The following is a 20,652-nucleotide window of genomic DNA, read 5'->3' on the forward strand; positions in this document are numbered from 1 at the left end:
CTTTACCACAATTAAAACTTTTTTAATTAAAAAAAAAAGGGAACCATCAGAAAATTCCCAATGAAAGGGCATTCTACAAAGTACCCAACCAGTACTCCTCAACACTCTAAGTCATAAAGTCAAGGAAAATCTGAAAAACTGTCACAGCCAAGAGGAACCTAAGAAGACATGATGACTAAATATAATGTGGTGTGATGGATGAGATCATGGGACAGAAAAAGGACCTTAGTTAAAATCTGTGGAACTCTGATTAAACTACAGACTTTAGTTAATAATAACGTATCAGTATTGGTTTGTTAATTGTGACAAGCATACCACACTTGTAAGGTACTAGCAATAGGAAAAACTACATGTAAGGTGAGAACTTTCCGTACTATCCTATCAATTTTTCTGTAAATCTAAAACTGGTTTAAAAAGAAGTTTGTTCTGAAATATAATTTTTTTCCCATTTTTTTAATTTTTTTTTCAGCATAACAGTATTCATTGTTTTTGCACAACACCCAGTGCTCCATGCAATATGTGCTCTCCCTATTACCCACCACCTGGTTCCCCCAACTTCCCACCCCCGCCCCTTCAACACCCTCAGATTGTTTTTCAGAGTCCATAGTCTCTTATGGTTCGCCTCCCCTTCCAATTTTTTTTTATAAACATATAATGTATTTTTGAAATATAATTTTTTAAATTTTATTTATTTGATATAGAATGAGAGTGAGAGAGAAAGAGAGCACAAGCACAGGGAGCAGCAGGAAGAGGCAGAGGGAGAAGCATTCTCCCTGCTGAGCAGGGAGCCCAATGTGGGGCTGGATCCCAGGACTCCAGGATCACAACCTAAGCCAAAGGCAGATGCTTAACCGACTGGGCCACTCAGGCACCCCCTAAAATATAATTTTTTAAAAAGATTGAAGTTATCTTTTTGAAAGCAAGACAGTGTTTTAATATGAACAAATATCCATGTATTGACTTACCTTTTAACTACAAGTACCACCACAAACAGTCCGAGATTGTATTATGCTCTTAAATACTGTAACTTCACTCCTTATGTGTCTCCTTATGTAACCTCCCTCCTTATGTGTCAGCCCTAAGCCAGGCCATTCTTCCAGAATGGATTATTCCCTTTTTCCTGATATGCCACCAGTGCATTCCAAGAGCCATAGGCAAAGCCCATGCAAAATATGATATTATGAATAAAGCTCATGGTCACTGCCTATTTGGCTAGAGATTCAACCAAATAAAAATGTACCAGTTTACATTATTTTAATTTTTAGTAACCCAAAGGCATGGAAAATTCTCTAAATAAAAAGGCATTTAGGCCTGGCAAAACCTGAAAAATGCAGACAATGATTGCAGTTCTACATTTCAACTCATTTTCCATAAACATGTATAATCATTACAAGGTTAAAATTGAAGTTCACTTGTGCCTCAAACTATAGAAATCACTTCATATCAAATGTCAACCAAATCTGCAAGCTATTTTCATATAGGGAAAAAAAACATACTTTGACATTTCACACCAAAAATATGCTTTCTGGGCATGTTAAATTCAAAATGAAATTATTCACCTTAACAATCCAATTGGAAAATAAAGTAAGATAGTTACATAACTCATAAAAACTATAAAATTTTAATACAAAAATCCAAAATGGCTAAATGCCTAAACTGTCTATCAAATACCTGGAACGACAATTACCTTCCAAGTGATTCTATTACAATAAAGTCAAGCTTAAACAGTTCAACTAGACTATTATCACAGAATAATCATTTTTTGCAGTTTGGTGGTTACTCAGTTATTGAGATCTTATACTGTGGGTGCATTGGCTCCTGTTGGTCTGAGGTCTCTACTGCATCCTGGTCTACTTGACCTAACCAACACAATGTAGAAAGTAAGTAAATCCATTTATTGTGAGGTGATTAAAGTCATTATGAAATAACTTTAATAAGTTGTTGTCCTAGTCAGTTCAGGTTGCTATACAAGAATACTAAAGACTGGGGTCTTTAACAATAAACATTTACATTTTTAAAGATTTTATTTATTTATTTGTGAGAGGGAGAGCACATGCACACAAGAGTAGAGGGGTAGAGCGGAAGGGAGAGGGCAAAAGAGAGGAAGAGAATCTCAAGTAGATTCCCTGCTGAGAGCAAAACCCCAGTCAGGGCTCAGTCTCACTACCCTGAGATCATGACCTAAGATGAAACCAACAGTGGGATGCTTAACTGACTGTGCCACCCAGGCATCCCAACAAACATTTATTTGTCACAGTTCTGAAAGCTGGAAAGTCCAAGATCAAGGTGTTAGGTCGTGTTTGGTAAGAATACTTTTCCTAGTTTGCAGATGACTGGCTTCTCACATGGCAGAAAGAGTGAGAGAGAAGAGGAAAGAAAAACCTCTCTCCTGTCCCTTCTTATAAGAGTACTAATTCCTTCATGAGGGTTCCATCAACATGACCTAATTACCTCCCAAAGTCCTCACCACCTAATAAATAAAGCATTACACAAGGGATTAAGATTTTTTTAAACATTAACTTTGAAGAAACGCAAACATTCAATCCATAAAATTCATCATTCGTAGAGCATGAGATTGAAAAAAAAAAAATTCCCACAGTAGTGAGTATGGTTTCTTTGAAAGAAATTCAGAAAAACTACATGCCTTTGTTAAAATTATAAATTTACTATAGGTACACTGGATCATGATGTTTCAAGTTCATTCTCCTTCACAAAAAAACTTAGCAGTAAGATGTGTCTGCTCTAAACTGTAATATTTATCCTTCTCCTTTCCAACATTCATTATTAACCAACTGTAATGGTTTGGATACATTTTAAATAATAGGACCTATATTTTCTTGATCTATTTATATAAATCACTTTATATACTGTGTAATGCATAATGAGTTCAAGCTTCCAATGATTTAAAAATAGCTTAGCTCTAATATAATACACTGTCTTAGTATTTTTATATTAATTCCACCTATGAAGTTTATTTCCTTGTTTTCCAAGGACTCAATTAAGTATCTTAGGTAATTTATTTACATTTTGTTATTTTATTTTCATATGTATGCAGGCAATAGAAGACATTTCTTACATGCTTCACAAGATTATTGAATCAGCTATAATAATTTTTTGTCCAAAAAAGAATGATATTACCATAAGGTTATAATTTTTTCTAAATGTCCAATAACTATATGCTGTATTTAGTTATATTTTCTATATTAATAGTCACATATGTTCTGATCATCTTTAAAGAGTTTATAAATAGAAAAAAATTAATTTAAAAATTTCATAAAGAAATCTAGGTAAGTAGCAGAGTGGATGAAGTAATATATTAAATAAAAAATTTCAAGGAGGACAGTAAGTGGAAAAAATTTCTAGAATCAAGACTATTCTTTCCTTTGACATTATTATCCTTAATATGGAATCCAAGAACTGATCATAGCCATCAGACCCACTTGGATGAGGAAATCAAAAGTGGGGAAAAAAGCAAAAGTAATCATTTAGAGAATTCTCAAGAAATACGATGTATAAAAAGACCTTTGGACTAGCTTCTTTGATTTTTTTCTCTCTACGAATATAAGCTTAAAGTACAGTAGTGGATACATTAAGGCTTGATCATGACTCATATCTTATTGTCCAATAATGGACTGAGTTTTAAGTATAAACATACAAAGTTAAGATGTCTTATCCCCTTATTTTGTAGGTGAAGAATTCTAGTTCATGTGAATAAATTTACCTGTCCTAAAATAAAATAAGTTAAGGTGAGTCCTAAAATTAGAATACAGAATTCTCATTGTTAGTCTAAGATCCTTTGCATTATCCCAAATGGGATATCCCTAAAAGTTATCTTAGTTGGACCTGATAGTCATTGAGTTTATTAAATTCTTAATTTGTATCCTTTTACTTTATATATTTATGTGTAGGTTAATTTCTACCAAGGGATTATTCCTAAATTATGGATAGGTTTAAGAAATTATATCTTCTCTGAATTTATATTAATTCTTCTACTCTCGCATTAATGAACCATCACCAACAATGCTGAATTTTCTTTTGCTCTAAAGTAAAATAAGCTCTTTTTAAAATATCAGTACTTATATTTAAAAATTATCCAAATTCAAATTTTCCTACCCAGCCAGATTGGTTCTAAAATATAACAATCAGAATCAAGATAAGACATCATATATATAATAGATTTGTATAAGTCCATACCCTATTTTTTCCACTAAAAATAATTAACTATCAACTTGCCTAAAAAAAAGCTCCCCATTCAAGATTTCTGTTTTAAACAAAAGACATTCTCTGCTACATCTTCTCAGTTCTACTCCATTTAGAGTTTGTTTCAGGTATTTCAGTTTTTGGCATTTTTAAGAAACATAAATGCAATAAAAAATGAGCATTGTCTGGTTTTCCTACCAATAATTCATATTTTTATACATAACTTCAAAAAAATATTTAAAATATATCTGAAATCTCTGTTACATTTAAGGTAGTTTCTCTTAAGGTTTCCCAGAAATGTAAGATTGTAATGAATTTTTAACTGGATATTTTTTAGCATTTGGAGTTAATAAAAGTTATCATGATTTAGACAGTGTAATTCAGCTCTTGTAACTACTAAAATAAACTCAAATAAAATTTATGAATGTGGTTTATCTGATAACCAACAAAATTATTCCTCTAATCGGGCAAATTTCTGGTTGGAGAGAAAGTATGTATAAAATAGAATGAATAGGGGTGCCTGGGTGGCTCAGTGGATTAAGCCGCTGCCTTCGGCTCAGGTCATGATCTCAGGGTCCTGGGATCGAGCCCCGCATCGGGCTCTCTGCTCCGCAGGGAGCCTGCTTCCTCCTCTCTCTCTCTGCCTGCCTCTCTGCCTACTTGTGATCTCTGTCTGTCAAGTAAATAAATAAAATCTTTAAAAAAAAAAATAGAATGAATACCATTATTAAATGGATAAGTTTATTTATTAATTGAGAAGACTATAAAAGAACTCTAACTTCATAGGTGAACAGAATTTGAGATCCCATTTGAGTTAAACACTAGTGATTAAAAAAAGAAAAATGACCTATGGGCTAAAAGTAGCACAATGGTCTGCTTGTTTTCTGCCTACTCCTCTAACCAAGGGCCCACATCTAATCTATCCCTCATCTCTGGATTCAGTCCTGCCCAGAGTGGACAATCATTTGGCCTCGAAGACTAGAACTATACACTGGCCTATGGTAGTAAAGTAGCAGCAAAGAATCTGTTCTGGCTTTGAGATTATACCACTTTATTCATTCATTCATTTATTTTAAAAATATTTATTGAGCACCTTGGGACCAGGCATTGGGATATAATAATGAGTAAAAATTACAAGACACTTTTCATCATCTGTAACACAGAGATCAAGGTAGATATTGACAAATTATTACACTAAAAGTATAAGCTTAACCCTTCATGTATTCAATTTTTTTAAAGATTTTATTCATTTATTTGACAGAGAGAGACACAGTGAGAGAGGGAACACAAGCAAGGGAAGTGGGAGAGGGAGAACCAGGCTTCTCGCAGAGCAAGGAGCCCAATGTGGGACTCAATCCCAGGACCCCAGGATCATGACTTGAGCTGAAGGTAGACACCAAATGACTGAGCCACCCAGGTGCCCCCATGTATTCATTTTTAAAAAGAATTTTAGGTGTGCCTTATCATCCACAATGTAACCTGGATTCTGAGACTAGGAGGAGGAAAAGGGCAGGTAAGATTTCTACTTTCTGCAGAAGGAAGGGGAGGGAAAGAAGGCAGAGTTGGGCCTAACCAAATAAAATCAAATTTAAAAATTCAAAGATATGGGGCGCCTGGGTGGCTCAGTGGGTTAAGCCGCTGCCTTCGGCTCAGGTCATGATCTCAGAGTCCTGGGATCGAGTCCCATATCGGGATCTCTGCTCAGCAGGGAGCCTGCTTCCCTCTCTCTCTCTCTCTGCCTATTTGTGATCTCTCTCTCGCTGTCAAATAAATAAATAAAATCTTTAAAAAAAAAATTAAAAAAAAATTCAAAGATATTATGGTTTGTGGTAAATGTGAAGGGAAAAGTCTGAGACTACTATGGAAAAGAAGAGCTGAGGCTACTTTAGGTAGGGTAAAGAGAAGTCTCTTTGAGGAAAGTGATTTGAAATCTGAAGATGTTCTTTTCAGATTCAAAGAGGGAAGATCCAAATTATGAAAAGCCAAATTATGAAAATACACTCTAGATACAGGAAACAGTAAGAGTAAAGTTCTAAAAACAGGAACATTTGTGACTATTCAAGAAAAATAATAGCTATATATTACTATAGCTGTAGCATAGTAAACAAGGTAGAGATTAAGAAGAGAAATAATTTGGGGAAATAGACAAAGGACTATGTAAGCTCTTTATGTAAGAAGTATATTACTTAATTCACTAATTTATTAAAAAATATTTACTGAGCACCTGCTGTGGACCAGGTATGATACCCATCATGGGAGTACAATAATGATTAAAAATTATATTATAAGCTAATTTTTTCTTCTATAGCAGAGAGATCAAGGTAGGATTCCTCATATAAGGAATTTGAATTTTATTCCAAATGAAACTGGGAGGTATCAAAGGTCTTAGGTATTAAAGTGAAGTAATCAGATCTATGTTTAAAAAGACCAGTCTAGGGCAACTGGGTGGCTTAGTCAGTCAAGCGTCTGACTCTGGGTTTTGAAGATTCGGATCATGATCTCAGGGTCATGAGAGAGAGTCCCATGTCGGACTCTCTCTCTCTCTCTCTGCCCCTCCCCACTTGCATTCTGTCTCTGTCGCCCACAGATAGATAGATAGATACATACATACATACTATAAAATAAAATAATTAGTCTGCTTGCTCGGGGAGTAGTAAGTAGAATACAGACGAGCAAGAAACACAAACTTGTTTGTTTGTTTAACCTGGGAAAGAAAATTTCCACATACAATCTATTTTATATTATCCTTCTTTGCTGGAGATGCCCTTCTACTGATAAACTGGGTTAGGGCTAGGGTTAGGGTTAGAGTTAGGGTTTTCATGTCTATAGAAAATAATTATTTCTATTGCTTTCAGCTATCCATAATTCCCAGTTATAAAATTGCTCAAAGGCAAGGTCACAGGTCCCATAGAAACCAGTCAATTCCCAGAAGTTCCAGAATGGTCTTAAAAGAATATCCAGAAATCTCTTTCACTATTCCAAAGTCCAATTATTCCCTGCATGGATAATCAAGGGAATATGGTAGGCTGGAAGCCAATGAAAAAATTAGTTTCAGTACAGAGTGCCTGGTCATCCATGTTGAATACTGCTGAGTACAGGAAAATGAAGACAGAGAAGTATCTTTGGATTTGATAACATGGAAATCATTGGTATCCATGAAATAACAATTTTAGAGAGGAATGGAGATGGAAACCAGACCACAGGGGAGTGAATGAGAAGTTGAGAACTGATGACTAGAAATGTAAAGGACTCTTGAGAAGTTGGTTTTTTGTTGTTTCTGCTGTTTGTTTATCCTACTAAGGCAAACATTGAAATATGGTAGAATCTGGAAACAGATTGTGATGAAGAAAATTTTGAGCTTTTTTTGGTTATACAGAAAGATCTTGGATATATTTGAATCTCAGAATGCTGTTAAGAATATTCCAAGAAAGAGGGAGAAAGTGCTAAAGTAGAGGAAAGAGAAAAATAAATATAGATGAAAAGTGCTTGTAAAAGTAAAATTAGTAAAAGCCAGTGTATCAGTAGAAGGGCATCTCCAGCAGAGAAGGATAATATAAAATAGGTTGTATGTGGAAATTTTCTTTCCCAGGTTAAACAAACAAGCAAGCAAGCAAACAAACAAAAGCCCTGCCATGCTATCTAAGTTCTGAGTTTCTTTTCAATATTCTACCCAATTGTCAAGTTTCCTAAGATCCAGTTACCCCAATCAGCTGGGCATTCCATTCCTGCATCACCCGATCTCTCTATCTGATACCTTACATTTTATCTATCTTTATGTTTCTAGTTGTCAGGATCGCAAAGTCTTAGTCCACAGCCTTCTACCAAATACCAACCCTATACCTGCTTAAATGAACATCAAAGCTCTTTGAGTCACTTTGAACTTTTGACTCATGGTGATCATTCCCTGTTGTTTACCTCTTTGAAAGGATATCTCACTTTTAAATTTTCCTTTGCCCCAAATTCTTCATGTCTCTGTGCCTAGAATCACTGGCCGTGTTGGTGATTCTGTTGGACATCTTTCCCTAAGGATCACCATAGATTCTGTCCTGGGATTTCTTTATTAAATGGTTATAACAAGTAGTTTAAATGCAAAGAGATGACCTTATAATCTAACCAAATGATAGAGACTTAGGAACAATATAATCAATTACAGAATACAATCAAATGCACCTTTCTTATTCAGAAAAAAAAAAATGGAAGAAAAAGCATTATGTTTCTTGAAATCCCACTAAACTGGTCTTAGAAATGAGAAATAAGTATATCTGATACAATCATGTTAGAGGGTATATGAGAGAGAACCTAGTTAGGCAAATTTCAAAATAATGGGCAGCAAATCTTTTATCCCTTCTGTCTCTAAAGACAGTGGTCCTGATAATCTTTAGAAGCAGTCATCATAAATTATAAAATAAAATATCTTAATGAATCATTAACAGTAGCCAATTTTGATACACTGCTTTCTTTCTCTCAACCCAAATTGAAAGTTATATATGTGTATTACATATATTTTCATATATGTGTGTATATATGTGTGTGTGATTCTCATGAACTTAGAAATGTCCAACTTCTCAGAATCCTTAATAAAATTGTGAATGTCTATTCATAAATTTTAAAAATCACATTTCTAGCTGGTAAGTTTGCACTAGATAATATAAAGCAATGGAGGTTATATTTTATATATTTCTAAATCTTCACTCACGCAAGTCAGTAAGTATATTTTATAAAGAAGAAAATCAAACATTGGCTAATCTGGTGACTCAGTTCAGTGAAGGCCTTTAAAAGAGCTTCTGATATATTTTATTCTTCCAAAGGGCTATTATTTACTTTTCCCCATGGCAGCAATAAGCCAATGTTAGGACAAGGTCTGTATTAAGCTTATTTTATAAGATTAGTATTATTATTCCCAGAATGGGTTTAAATAGAACATTTGAAGTCAGATCTTAAGTCATGTAATTGGGCTTGAACCATAATATCATGGTTACTCATTTGTTAGGAGTGCTCAGGCCATACAGTATCCCTGACCTTCATCTTTATGTGTGAAATCAGGATAGTAGAGATTGGTGAGGGGATTAAATAAATATTTATAAATAGTCCCAGTGACTGGTATGTACTAAATGATGGATACATGTGGGTTCCTTCCCTCCCATTGCAAAATAGATGCAAAGAAGATGCAGTAAAGTACTCAACATCTCACAAACAATTCACTATAGCAAAAGGGTCTAAATCAGGCTTCTTTGTTTTCATTCACAATATCAACCAATTAATCAGATGAAAACATGAAAAGTTCAGTCAACCAATACATTGCTGTTTCTAAATATTAACACGGTTGGTTACACACAATAATAACAGCTCCTTGTTAAGGACCTCAGCCCACCCCTAGCCCCAGTTAACTCTCCAGAAATAGAAACTATCTGGGGACCAGACATAGATGGATTGACATTTATCCAAAACCAAGAGTGAAACGGAGTGAAGGTCTCTGTGATGGTGAGTCAGTAGCGCCATCTATGTGTGAGAGGAATAACATATGTTCTGAGACGGGTTTTTCAATGAAATGACTGGTTGTTTGGGGAATAGAGAAGGGAAACAGCCTCAGTCTCCAACTCAGATTCTGAGCCACCAGGCTTCTGCAGGGTCCCTTCTCTTTCGTTTAACTTCGATTTTCTAAGCCAGTGGTTTAGATTAGAGATATGGAGAGTTAGACTGGACAGATAGGACAAATCATTGAAAAGACTTAAACCATACTAACATTTTATGAATAAAGGGTAAAACGTGGGGATATTGTTTGGCATGGGCAGATATTCATTCTCTATCTAAAATACTAGGAAATCATGCTCACATATAAAGAAAAATCTAAATATTTCTAAATATTTTCATCTTATGTTGTATAGGAAAGAGATTTAACATACATTATCTTTTGAGGCTTGCAATAACAATAAGAAGTAAGGAAGAACACCAACTGATATACTTCCTACTTTGTGAGAAAACAAAAGTACCTCTAAGTATACTTATCTTAAATTAAAACAGCAAAAATACTAAGATGCCTTCCTTGTAAGGGGATAATGAGATAATATTACTAGCAATTAAATTACATTATATTTATCATTTTCATTTCTAAAAGGAAGTAACTTTTAGGCTTTTTTTGAAAATTACTTTTTTTTTAATATTTTATTTATTTATTTGACAGAGAGAGAGGTCACAAGTAGGCAGAGAGGCAGGCAGAGAGAGGGAGAAACAGGCTCCCCACTGAGCAGAGAGCCCGATGCGGGGCTCGATTCCAGGACCCTGAGATCATGACCTGAGCCGAAGGCAGAGGCTTAAACCACTGAGCCATCCAGGCGCCCCTGAAAATTACTTTTAATTAATCTATAACTAAACTCAACTTTTTAAAAAATATTTTCTCTAAAGTTTTTTTAAAAAAGAAATATTTTTCAAGACATAAATTCATTGACATGTTGAATTAGATAAGTTTATCTCATTTGATCATTTTCAAGCACTAATTTTTAGTGTGAATACAATAATAAATATAGCATCTCATTTGATCATTTTCAAGCACTAATTTTTAGTGTGAGTACAATAATAAATATAGCTGTTCACATTACATATAATTATACCCTATTTTGAAATCACTGAGGTCTCAGAGAGAAATACTTATTTCACTAAATTTAAGACTAAAATAATGTCTGAGAATCCCTCATTAGCCGGTTGAGAAGGAAAGAGGAACGAAATCACCTTTAGGAGGTGGAGCTTTACATTCGGTCTCCTTACTTTATAACTTCCTACAATTAGCATGGCTCATAAGGTCACCTGACATTTCCTTTGGCATTTGCTAAAACATGAAGTCTTTCCAGCGTTACATCATAGAACTGCAATGTATTTAATTTGCCAGAATTTAAAGGAAGAAAAAAAAACTGTTGTTCCTTAAAAACTCTAGCAAAAAATTTTGTGTTCTTTGGATCCTCCATGACAAAATCTTTTTAGTTTGCAACTGAAATAATAACTTTCTTTCCCCACCAGTACATTTAAAGAGAAAAGGTGGGAGAGTGAAGGAATGTGGGGTGAGGTGACTAGCAATTATTAAGCTTCTACGATATTCCGGGTACTTTACACATAACATCTAATTTAATCCTCTCAGCTCTCATTTAGGGTAGCATTACCACTTCCATTTTACAGGTGAAGAAACTGAGGCTTGAACAGGTTAAATACCTGTTAGCAAATGACAGAACTCTAGATCTGTGTTCCAACTTGTTCAATTTAAACACTTTTGTTCACTATACTACCTTACATAGTATACATTTAAAAGCAAAGAATCAATATGAAAACATTGACACTAACTTAAAAAGCCAAGCACAAAAGAATATGTTATATACAATTCCTTTAACAAGCATTCAGAAAAATAAGAAAAACTAGTCTATGGGGCTAGAAGTTTTAACAATGGTTCTCCTTGGGGAATTAGGACTAGGAGGGATACAATGGGGGTACAGATATGTTTTATTTCTTAATTTCTGTGTTAATAAGGCATACATTTTCATTTTCTTATAATTCACCAAGCTGTACCCTCATGATTTCTGGATTTTCTCTTTGTATTTTGCAAATTAAAAGAATAGATATACTCATTTTTCAGTTGGATGAGACATCTATGCCATGACATTTAGGGTTGAATTGATTCCATTAAAATGCTTCTCTTTAGCTTATATAAAGTCCAAACATATTGAATTTGAAGAGCTAGGCATAACATCTTTCCAAAATGACTTTCATCTGAGACAGCTGTATTTCTGCTTCTGATCCCATCAAATCCTCAGAGGTCAGAGGTAAATACTTAAAAATAAAAATATGAACAATTTACATACTGTCAACCACATCAAAAGTGACTCATATCAAGAACTGGCTCCTGTCTCGAAGATGATGTATTTTTCACTCTTCCTGTATCAGGATGCTTGGCCCAACCATACCTAGAAAATATATTCTAGGACTGACTTTTATTTCCGCATTTAATATGAGTATTGTAATAGAAAACATTCAAAATAGATTTAAGTTAAGATATGCCCCAATTTATGACTTATTTCTGAACTGAAGAGTTCTATAACCTGAAGTATTTGTATAAGTAGAAGTTTTCATATAATGGGCCATTTATAATATCATATTGAAAAGAAAAGGAAGGAGAAAAAAAGGAAGGAAACAAGAAGTTAGGAGTCAGTTCTGAGTTTGCAGCTGGATTTTGAAGTTTCTTAACACATTATGGAATTTTTCTTCTTTTGCTTATATTTCAGAGATAATACCAATACATTATAAATATTACATATTTATAAGTCAGAAGATAAAGCATTCTACAAATGTGTCGATAAGACGGTTTGAGATATGATTTTAAAACAAGAACATTAAAAGTTATCTTTTCAGGGGCACCTGGGTAGCTCAGTCAGTTAAGCATCTGCCTTCAGCTCAGGTCATGATCCCAGAGTTCTGGGATAGAGCTCTGCATCCATCTCCCTGTTTGGCAAGGAGTCTGCTTTTCCCTCTGACTCTCCTCCTTCTTATTATGCTCACTCTCTCTCTCAAATAAATAAATATTATAAGGGACATATGTACTCCAATGTTCATAGCAGCAATGGCCACAATCACCAAACTATGGACGAGGCAAGATGCCCTTCAACAGACAAATAGATAAAGAAGATATGGTCCATATATATAATGGAATATTACACCTCTATCAGAAAGGATGAATACCCAGCTTTTGCATCAACATGGATGGGACTGGAGGAGATTATGCTGAGTGAAATAAGTCAAGCAGAGAAAATAAATCATCATATGGTTTCACTTACTCGTGGAGCATAAGGAATACCATGGAGAACATTAGGAGAAGGAAAGGAAAAGTGAATTGGGAGAAATGGAGGTGGAGAGAAGACACAAAAAGATGGAAAAGTATTCCATGCTGATGGATCAGAAGAATAAACATTGCTAAAATGTCTGTCCTGCAGAGCAATCTATACTTTCAATGCCATCCCCATCAAAATTCCACTGGCATTTTTCAAAGTGCTGGAACAAACAATCCTAAAATTTCTATGGAGCCAGAAAAGACCCTGAATTGCTAAGGAAATGTTGAAAAAGAAAAACAAAGCTGGGGCATCACATTGCCTGATTTCAAGCTTTACTACAAAGCTGTGACCACCACGACAACATGGTATTGGCACAAAAACAGACACATAGACCAGTGGAACTCAGTTCAGTTAAGGCCTTTAAAAGAGCTTCTGATATATTTTATCCTTCCAAAGGACTATTATTTACCTTTTCCCATGGCAGCAATAAGCCAATGTTAGGACAAGGGTAGAGAGCTCAGATATGGAATTGCTCTATGGTCAAATAATCTTTGACAAAGCAGGAAAAAATATCCAGTGGAAAAAAGACATTCTCTTCAATAAATGGTGTTGGGAAAATCATGAGGCAGGAATCTATCAAAATCCAAGGGGAGAACATAGGCAGTAAGCTCTTCGACATTGGCCACAGCAACTTCTTTCAAGACATGACTCCAAAGGCAAAGGAAACAAAAGCAAAAATGAACTTTTGGGACTTCATCAAGCTCAAAAGCTTCTTCACAGCAAAGGAAATGGTCAACAAAACAAAGAGGCAACCCATGGAATGGTAGAAGATATTTGCAAATGACACTACAAAGGGCTGATATCCAAGATCTATAAAGATCGAACTCAGCACTCAAAAAACAGATAATACGTCAAAAAAATGGGCAGAAGATGTGAGCAGACACTTCTCCAAAGAAGACACAAATATATTTTTAAAAGTTATATGTTCATTCAACTTATATCACATTTGAGTTACTTGTATTAATGGTACCTTACACAGTTGAATTTTAATTTAAATTCAGATCCCCTAACTGTAGTATAACAGATATTCAGCCTTTAACTGAAATAACAAGATGTCTGCCACTTACTAGCCAATGCAATGAAAAGCTGTAGAATCACCTATTAGAATCACTTGGCCTTATTTTTTTAAGTACCAATGCTCCAGATTCTGCCTTTGACCAATTAAATCAGATTTGTGGAAGAGGCTGGGAGGTGGCTGAGCATTTGAAAAAAAATATCCCCTGGTGATTCTGATATGCATCCAGGTTTGAAAAGCAGTTGGCAGAATACTTTCCAAAGTCAGAAGAGGTTGGTAAGAAGACTTCTGGATGAATCTCAAGATAAACTGTTTAACGTCCGGCAATAAGTGTTCAGTGTAACAAGTGTGATTATTTCAGTTATAATGATCAAAAATCATAGAAATTCAGAAATATAGAGATTTGTTGCTTTTAAGATTCTCTGTATCTGAAATTAACTCTCAGAACCCCGTTTTGTTGGTAGCAAAAATGTTAAATTAAACAGTAACACCTAGATGCTTTCAGGTAAATTTACTTCCAGCCAATGGTTTGAAAAGCTGGCTGAGGGTTATTATCTCAACCAACTTATAATCTTTTTCTCCCTCCTCCATTCCTGGCCCTGCTGTTCATTCTCAAGGAGAGGGAGGGATGAGGAAGGACCTCTTCAAAAACTGAGCATGCGTTCATTGTAAGGAGATCACAGGTTATTGTGGGTTTCCTTGCTCAGATCTACTACAGGTCTAGCTCCTGAAACTTCTGCCATCTCAGTGGGAGTAATAGCTAATGCTGGGGACTGTGTGGGTGTCCATTAGGCCTCTGAACTGCTTTTTGAAATGAGTAATTTCCTGAAGCCCAAGTGTACTCTCCATCAGGGAGAAGTAGCTGAGAGTGCATAGCTCAACCCTCACAAAGGGTGAATTTTCCCTTCACTGAGTCAATGAATTTCTCCCTGTGATGATTAATTTTACATCTCAGCTAGACTAGGCTAAAGTGCAGAGTTGTTTAGTCAAATGCCAGCCTAGATGTTGCTGAGAAAGCATTTTTTAGATGGGATTAACATTTAAATCAGACTTTCAGTAAAGCAGGTTACCTTTGATAATGTGGGTGGGCCTTAACCAATCCCAAGAAGGCCCTAAAAGCAAAGACCAAAGTTTCCAGAAGCAGCAGCAATTCTGCCTTCAGACTGCAATGTGGATACCTTGCCTGGGTTTTGAGCCTGCTGGTTTTGAGCTAAGCCTACAATATCAACCCTTACCTGAATTTTGAGCCTACTGGACTGCATTACAGATTTTAGACTTGTCAGCCCCCACAGCCACATGAGCTAATTCCTTAAAGTAAATCTCTCTATGCATGTAATCTTCTATTGGTTCTGTGTCTCTGGAGAACCCTGACTAATATACCCCTAAGATATTTGGTGTTCTACCACATCAGCCTATAGGAACAAAACATTCCAACATTTCTAATCTATATGCAAGGCAGGATGCTTGCTTGCTTTCTCTTCCAATGCCCTTTCAATGGGTCACTCTTGATATCTCCCCAAACCCTCATGGAGTGATGCTCAACTGCTGGGCTTTCATATATTAGAAATCTAGGCAAAATAGAGTGTGATATACATCTATACTCTCCAATTCCCCGGCGGGGGGGGGGGGGAGGGAAAACCCAATTATATTTCTACCTGTTCTTCTCTGAATTACTTTGGTAGCAGAAACCCTCATTGTCTTTACCTCAGCTTTTTTACCCTTCCCTGACCCCTTAGCCTCCATCTAAAGACAAAAAGCAGTATAGGGATAAGTTGCATAACCAACTGTCCCATTTGTTTGGGACTTTCTCAATTTCAGCACTGAAAGGTTAGTCCCCGGTGAATTGGAGTGGTTGACCACACTAGAGAAGGGATCAAGCTAACCTATCAGACTGCCTCATGTTATTTTTTTTAAGATTTTATTTATTTATTTGATACAGAACAAAAGCTATCACAGAGAGAGAAGGATCACAGAGGCAGAGGGAGAAGCAGACTCCTTGCTGAGCAGGAAGCCCGATGCAGGGCTCGATCCCAAGACCCTGAGATCATGACGTGAGCCAAAGGCAGGCGCTTAACCAACTGAGCTACCCAGATGCCCCAGATTGCCTCATTTTAATATTACTCTGAAAGCTTCCATCACCATATTTAATCTCAGATTTCAATAGTCTGGCAGATTTAGATTCCAGATGACTCTCCCATCAAAGGAAAACATCACGTCTCCACTATGAATTGAGGGAAAGATTTGTTGCAAAAGCACCTTACATATTCTAAAATGTCTCAAAGTACTAGTCTGCCACAAGTCAATTCTTCTTATATTAAACTAAGAGTATACTTTTATATCTCCCAAATAATTTGTTAATCCTCAGAAATCATGAATCTGGCATGGATTATAAAAGAAGGCATCAACTACGGCACTAGCAAAGAGGCCTTTTGAAAATAAATAAATAATAATAAATAATAAATAAATAAATGTATAGTTATAATAACATTGTTGACTATGTTTAACATAAAGTTCCTACATTGAAGATATATATTTTCTTATTAACATATACTGTATTATTTGCCCCAGGGGTACAGATCTGTGACTCATCAGGCTTATACATTTCACAGCACTCACCATAGCACATATTCTCTCCAATGTCCATAACACACCACCCTCTCCCTATCCCCCACCCCCCATTGAAGATATATTTTATAATCAATAATATCTTGGAGTCTAGGAAATTTCTTATTATTTTGACTGATTTAGTAAAAACAGACAATCTGGAAATGGCACTTCAGTCCACAGTGTTCCTCAACCACATCTAGGACATGTGAGCAAACGACAGAGCTCGTCGAGAACAGAAGAATTAGAGTCCAGGTAAACACGGATGACCTTTCAACTGTCACTGAGTACATAAGGTAGCAGGCTCAGGGAAATGAGCTAAGAAAGGCAGCAGCAGGGGCACCTGGGTGGCTCAGTGGGTTAAGCCTCTGCCTTCAGCTCAGGTCATGATCCCAGGGTCCTGGGATCGAGCCCCACATCGGGCTCTCTGCTCAGCAGGGAGCCTGCTTCCCCCCTCTCTCTGCCTGCCTCTCTGCCTACTTGTGATCTCTGTCTGTCAAATAAATAAATAAAATCTTAAAAAAAAAAAAAAAAAAAAAAAAAAAAAGAAAGGCAGCAGCAGATCCTGTAGATGTAGAAAGGCAACTGAAACTCAAGTGGTACAAGAAGTCTTGGTTTCAGAGATATTGTGTATACTATGAAACTCATCCTAGTGCTGAAGGGAAACTCTGCCCCTACTTCACACAGGGGCAGGGCAGGAAGGCTACAACACAGGTCCCGTGGGCAAACATCTTGTTAATATGCCCCTTCACTGAAGCAATTTACAAAATTAAAGTGAGAGTAAACTGGTGCAAAGGAAAATATGCTACATAGCTAATATGTTCTTTTTTATTTGACAGTGAGAGAGAGTACGTGCACACACAGGGGGTTGGGTGCAGAGGGAGAGAGAGAAACGGACTTCCCTGCTGAACCATGTACCTTTATAGGTGCATTCCACATATTCATTCAAGTGTTTACTATGCTTTCATCAAATTAAAGAAATATAGATTATTCTGATGTACACAGTTTATTATCTATCTGAAATTTGAGAATTCTAGGAAAAACAAATTTGTATCTTTTTATTGCAATGCACTTTTTAAAAACTTTACAACAGTTTATGCTACCTTGGCTAAGGTTTTATTATGAAATAGATTGACCAAGGGGCAAGTGCTTCAGAGTAAATGTCAAGGTGTAATTTGAGAAATGATGTTATTTTGCTAACAAATAAGGCTTGCCATTTTAGACAGCAAATACTAAATACAAATACAAATATTTATATATAACTTATGAGCCAAAAGATATAAACAGAGTTCACAGAAAAAATTATAAGGAAACACAATGTGTACTTTGGATTTAATATGGATGACATTTACATCTTCTTGATTCATAAAAGTTAAAGAAAACTGAACTTCCTTGTCAATTTTTTTTCTTTGTTGGGAAAGCTCCTATAATACAAACACAAGATTTTATTTTATTTACTTTTTTAAATAATTTTTCAAGTGTTCAATACATATTGAAATATGCTACTCATCCTTATCTATACTTGAAATCTTTATTGAGAGTGTATGAATCAAAATTTTCCCAGTGAGGAGAAAAATTGTAATTGTTGAAAAATTATTACAAAAACAGACAAATTTGTTGGGTGCCTGGGTGGCTCAGTCAATTAAGTGTCTGCCTTTGGCTCAGGTCATGATCCCTGGGTCCTGGGATCAAGTTCCGAGAAAGGCTTCCTGCTCAGCAGAGAATCTGCTTCTCTTACCCTTCTCCCCTGCTGGTGATCTCCCTCTCTCTCTCTCTCTCTCTTTCTGTGTCAAATAAATAAATAAAATCTTTTTTTAAAAAAAGCCAAATTTGTTTTAATAATTTACATTTAAACCAATAGGCATAATAGTACATAGATGCATTTATTTGATTAATTATCCACATTACTGATACTTTTATAATTTTTTGCTCAGTACCCATCAAAGAACAGATTAAATTGATAAGTATAGCATCTTTTCACTATTTTCCTTTTTAAGTTTTGTGCACAAACTGGAGGATTTAGTTTGTTTTACAAGGAATTTATTTCTATTGGGACATGAAATTTTTATAGAAGTAGGTTTATTAAAGTAAAAGCAAATTCTGAACATAAAAGGAAAAGAGGTCACAGCATTTGTGAATCCGAACTTCCCATAGCCAAATTCTTAGGACTGCTTGGATCAATATCCAGTTTCCCATCTTCCTGATGCCCTCTGATCTTGCTACTCACCAAGATTATTGCAAAAACCTCCTATGCCGTTTTAATGCTTCCAGTGTTTTCCTTGAGAAAACTGTTTTTCCTGAATACTACCGGAGATTTTAATCTATCTAAAAAACTGATCATGTCACTACCTAACTGAAAAACCATTCATGTCCCTACTGATTAGGGAATTAAGGATCCATCTGTGTCCTAGTCAAAGCCTTCCACAGGAAACCCAACCCTCTGCTCCAGCCTCAGCCTATCCTTTACAGAACCTGCCTCAGCAAAACCCACCCACTTATTCTTTTATACTATGCCCTGGACATTTCTACCTTTGCTTATTCATCTGAAAAGTATTCTTCCTGATATAGTCGAAATCTTTTCAATCTTTCAAATCCCATTTATAATGCTACCCCACATCACTCCCCTTCAACCACTGTGATGCCTTTCACTTCTAAAACCTCTTGACATTTTATTATCCTAATGCCACCTACCATACCCACCTTATTACATTCAGTTAATATAAGAAAATATGACCCTAGTACCTTGGAAGCTCCCTGACAAAGGGAACAGCATCTTAGTGCTAATTCCTTCTCAATAGCACTGAGTACAGTCTAAACACATGGAAGATGCTGCAAGAGCACTTGTTTATTTGATTTGATTGTTTGTTTATCCTACCTGAGGAAGGTGAACGTCATAATAATGCTACACCATGTACCTCATTACAAACGCTGATAAAATGTGAATGCTTATGCTTCAAATTATACTTCTAACCTTCATATGGTCTCTATATAAACTAAAATATCATTGGGCTCACAAAATTTCTCAAGTAAAAGTGTTATGAACAATTAAGAGCATAATTAAAATCACAGATTAAACTGGGGTCCCTGGGTGGCTCCCTCAGTTAAGGCTCTGACTCTTGATTTTGGTTCAGGGCATGATCTCAGGGTTGCAAGACTTAGCTTCCATGCTCAATAGAATTCCATGCTGGGTGTGAATCTGGCTTGATTCTCTTTCTCCCCCCTCCCTCTGTCTCTCCCTCCCACCTTGCCCCAATCATACATTCTCTCTTTCTCTCAAAAATAAATAAATAAATAAATAAATAAATAAATAAATAAATAAGTTACAGCTTAATTTGAAAAGTAATACCAAATGTCAGGATACAATAGGACTGAATATATAAAGACTATGAAGTAGGATACTTCACAAAAGGCCATAAGAATTACCTAAAATGATTTTTGTACAATTAAATGCATCATCTTGGAAAGAATTTTGTCCCTCATACCCATATGGCATGTGTTGAGAGATGTGTGCTTCTCTGAAAAAATAAGAATATATTCTTCTATTTTTTCATAAGACTAAAATTAGAGACAACCTAAAGTCTCAAATTTATAATCAAATCTTTATTTGGGTTGACATTAAACCTGTTTCCTTAAATGGCCTAAATATCATATAAAGGTAGCCCCAGGTGGGATTATGGAGTCAACAAGGTTGCCTAGGTTATCATTTGGGGAAACTCAAGTATTTACCACTTGAAAGAACAGTAGTTCTTTTTGTGCCCAAATGTAGCAGATCAGAATACCAGCAAGTCAAAATTTCTGACTACTTCCATAACTCTTGTAGATACAATACTCTTCCGAAATTTTCCGTATTGTATATAGTAAAGTTCTGCAAAAAATTACTGGCATTTTCAAAATTGTTTCTCTCACTTAAACAACACCCACATGGTAGTAACAAGTCATAAATCTTTCACAAAATGCTACCTGATG

Source organism: Meles meles, chromosome 5 (assembly GCF_922984935.1).
Source record: "Meles meles chromosome 5, mMelMel3.1 paternal haplotype, whole genome shotgun sequence".
NCBI classification, from domain to species: domain Eukaryota; kingdom Metazoa; phylum Chordata; class Mammalia; order Carnivora; family Mustelidae; genus Meles; species Meles meles.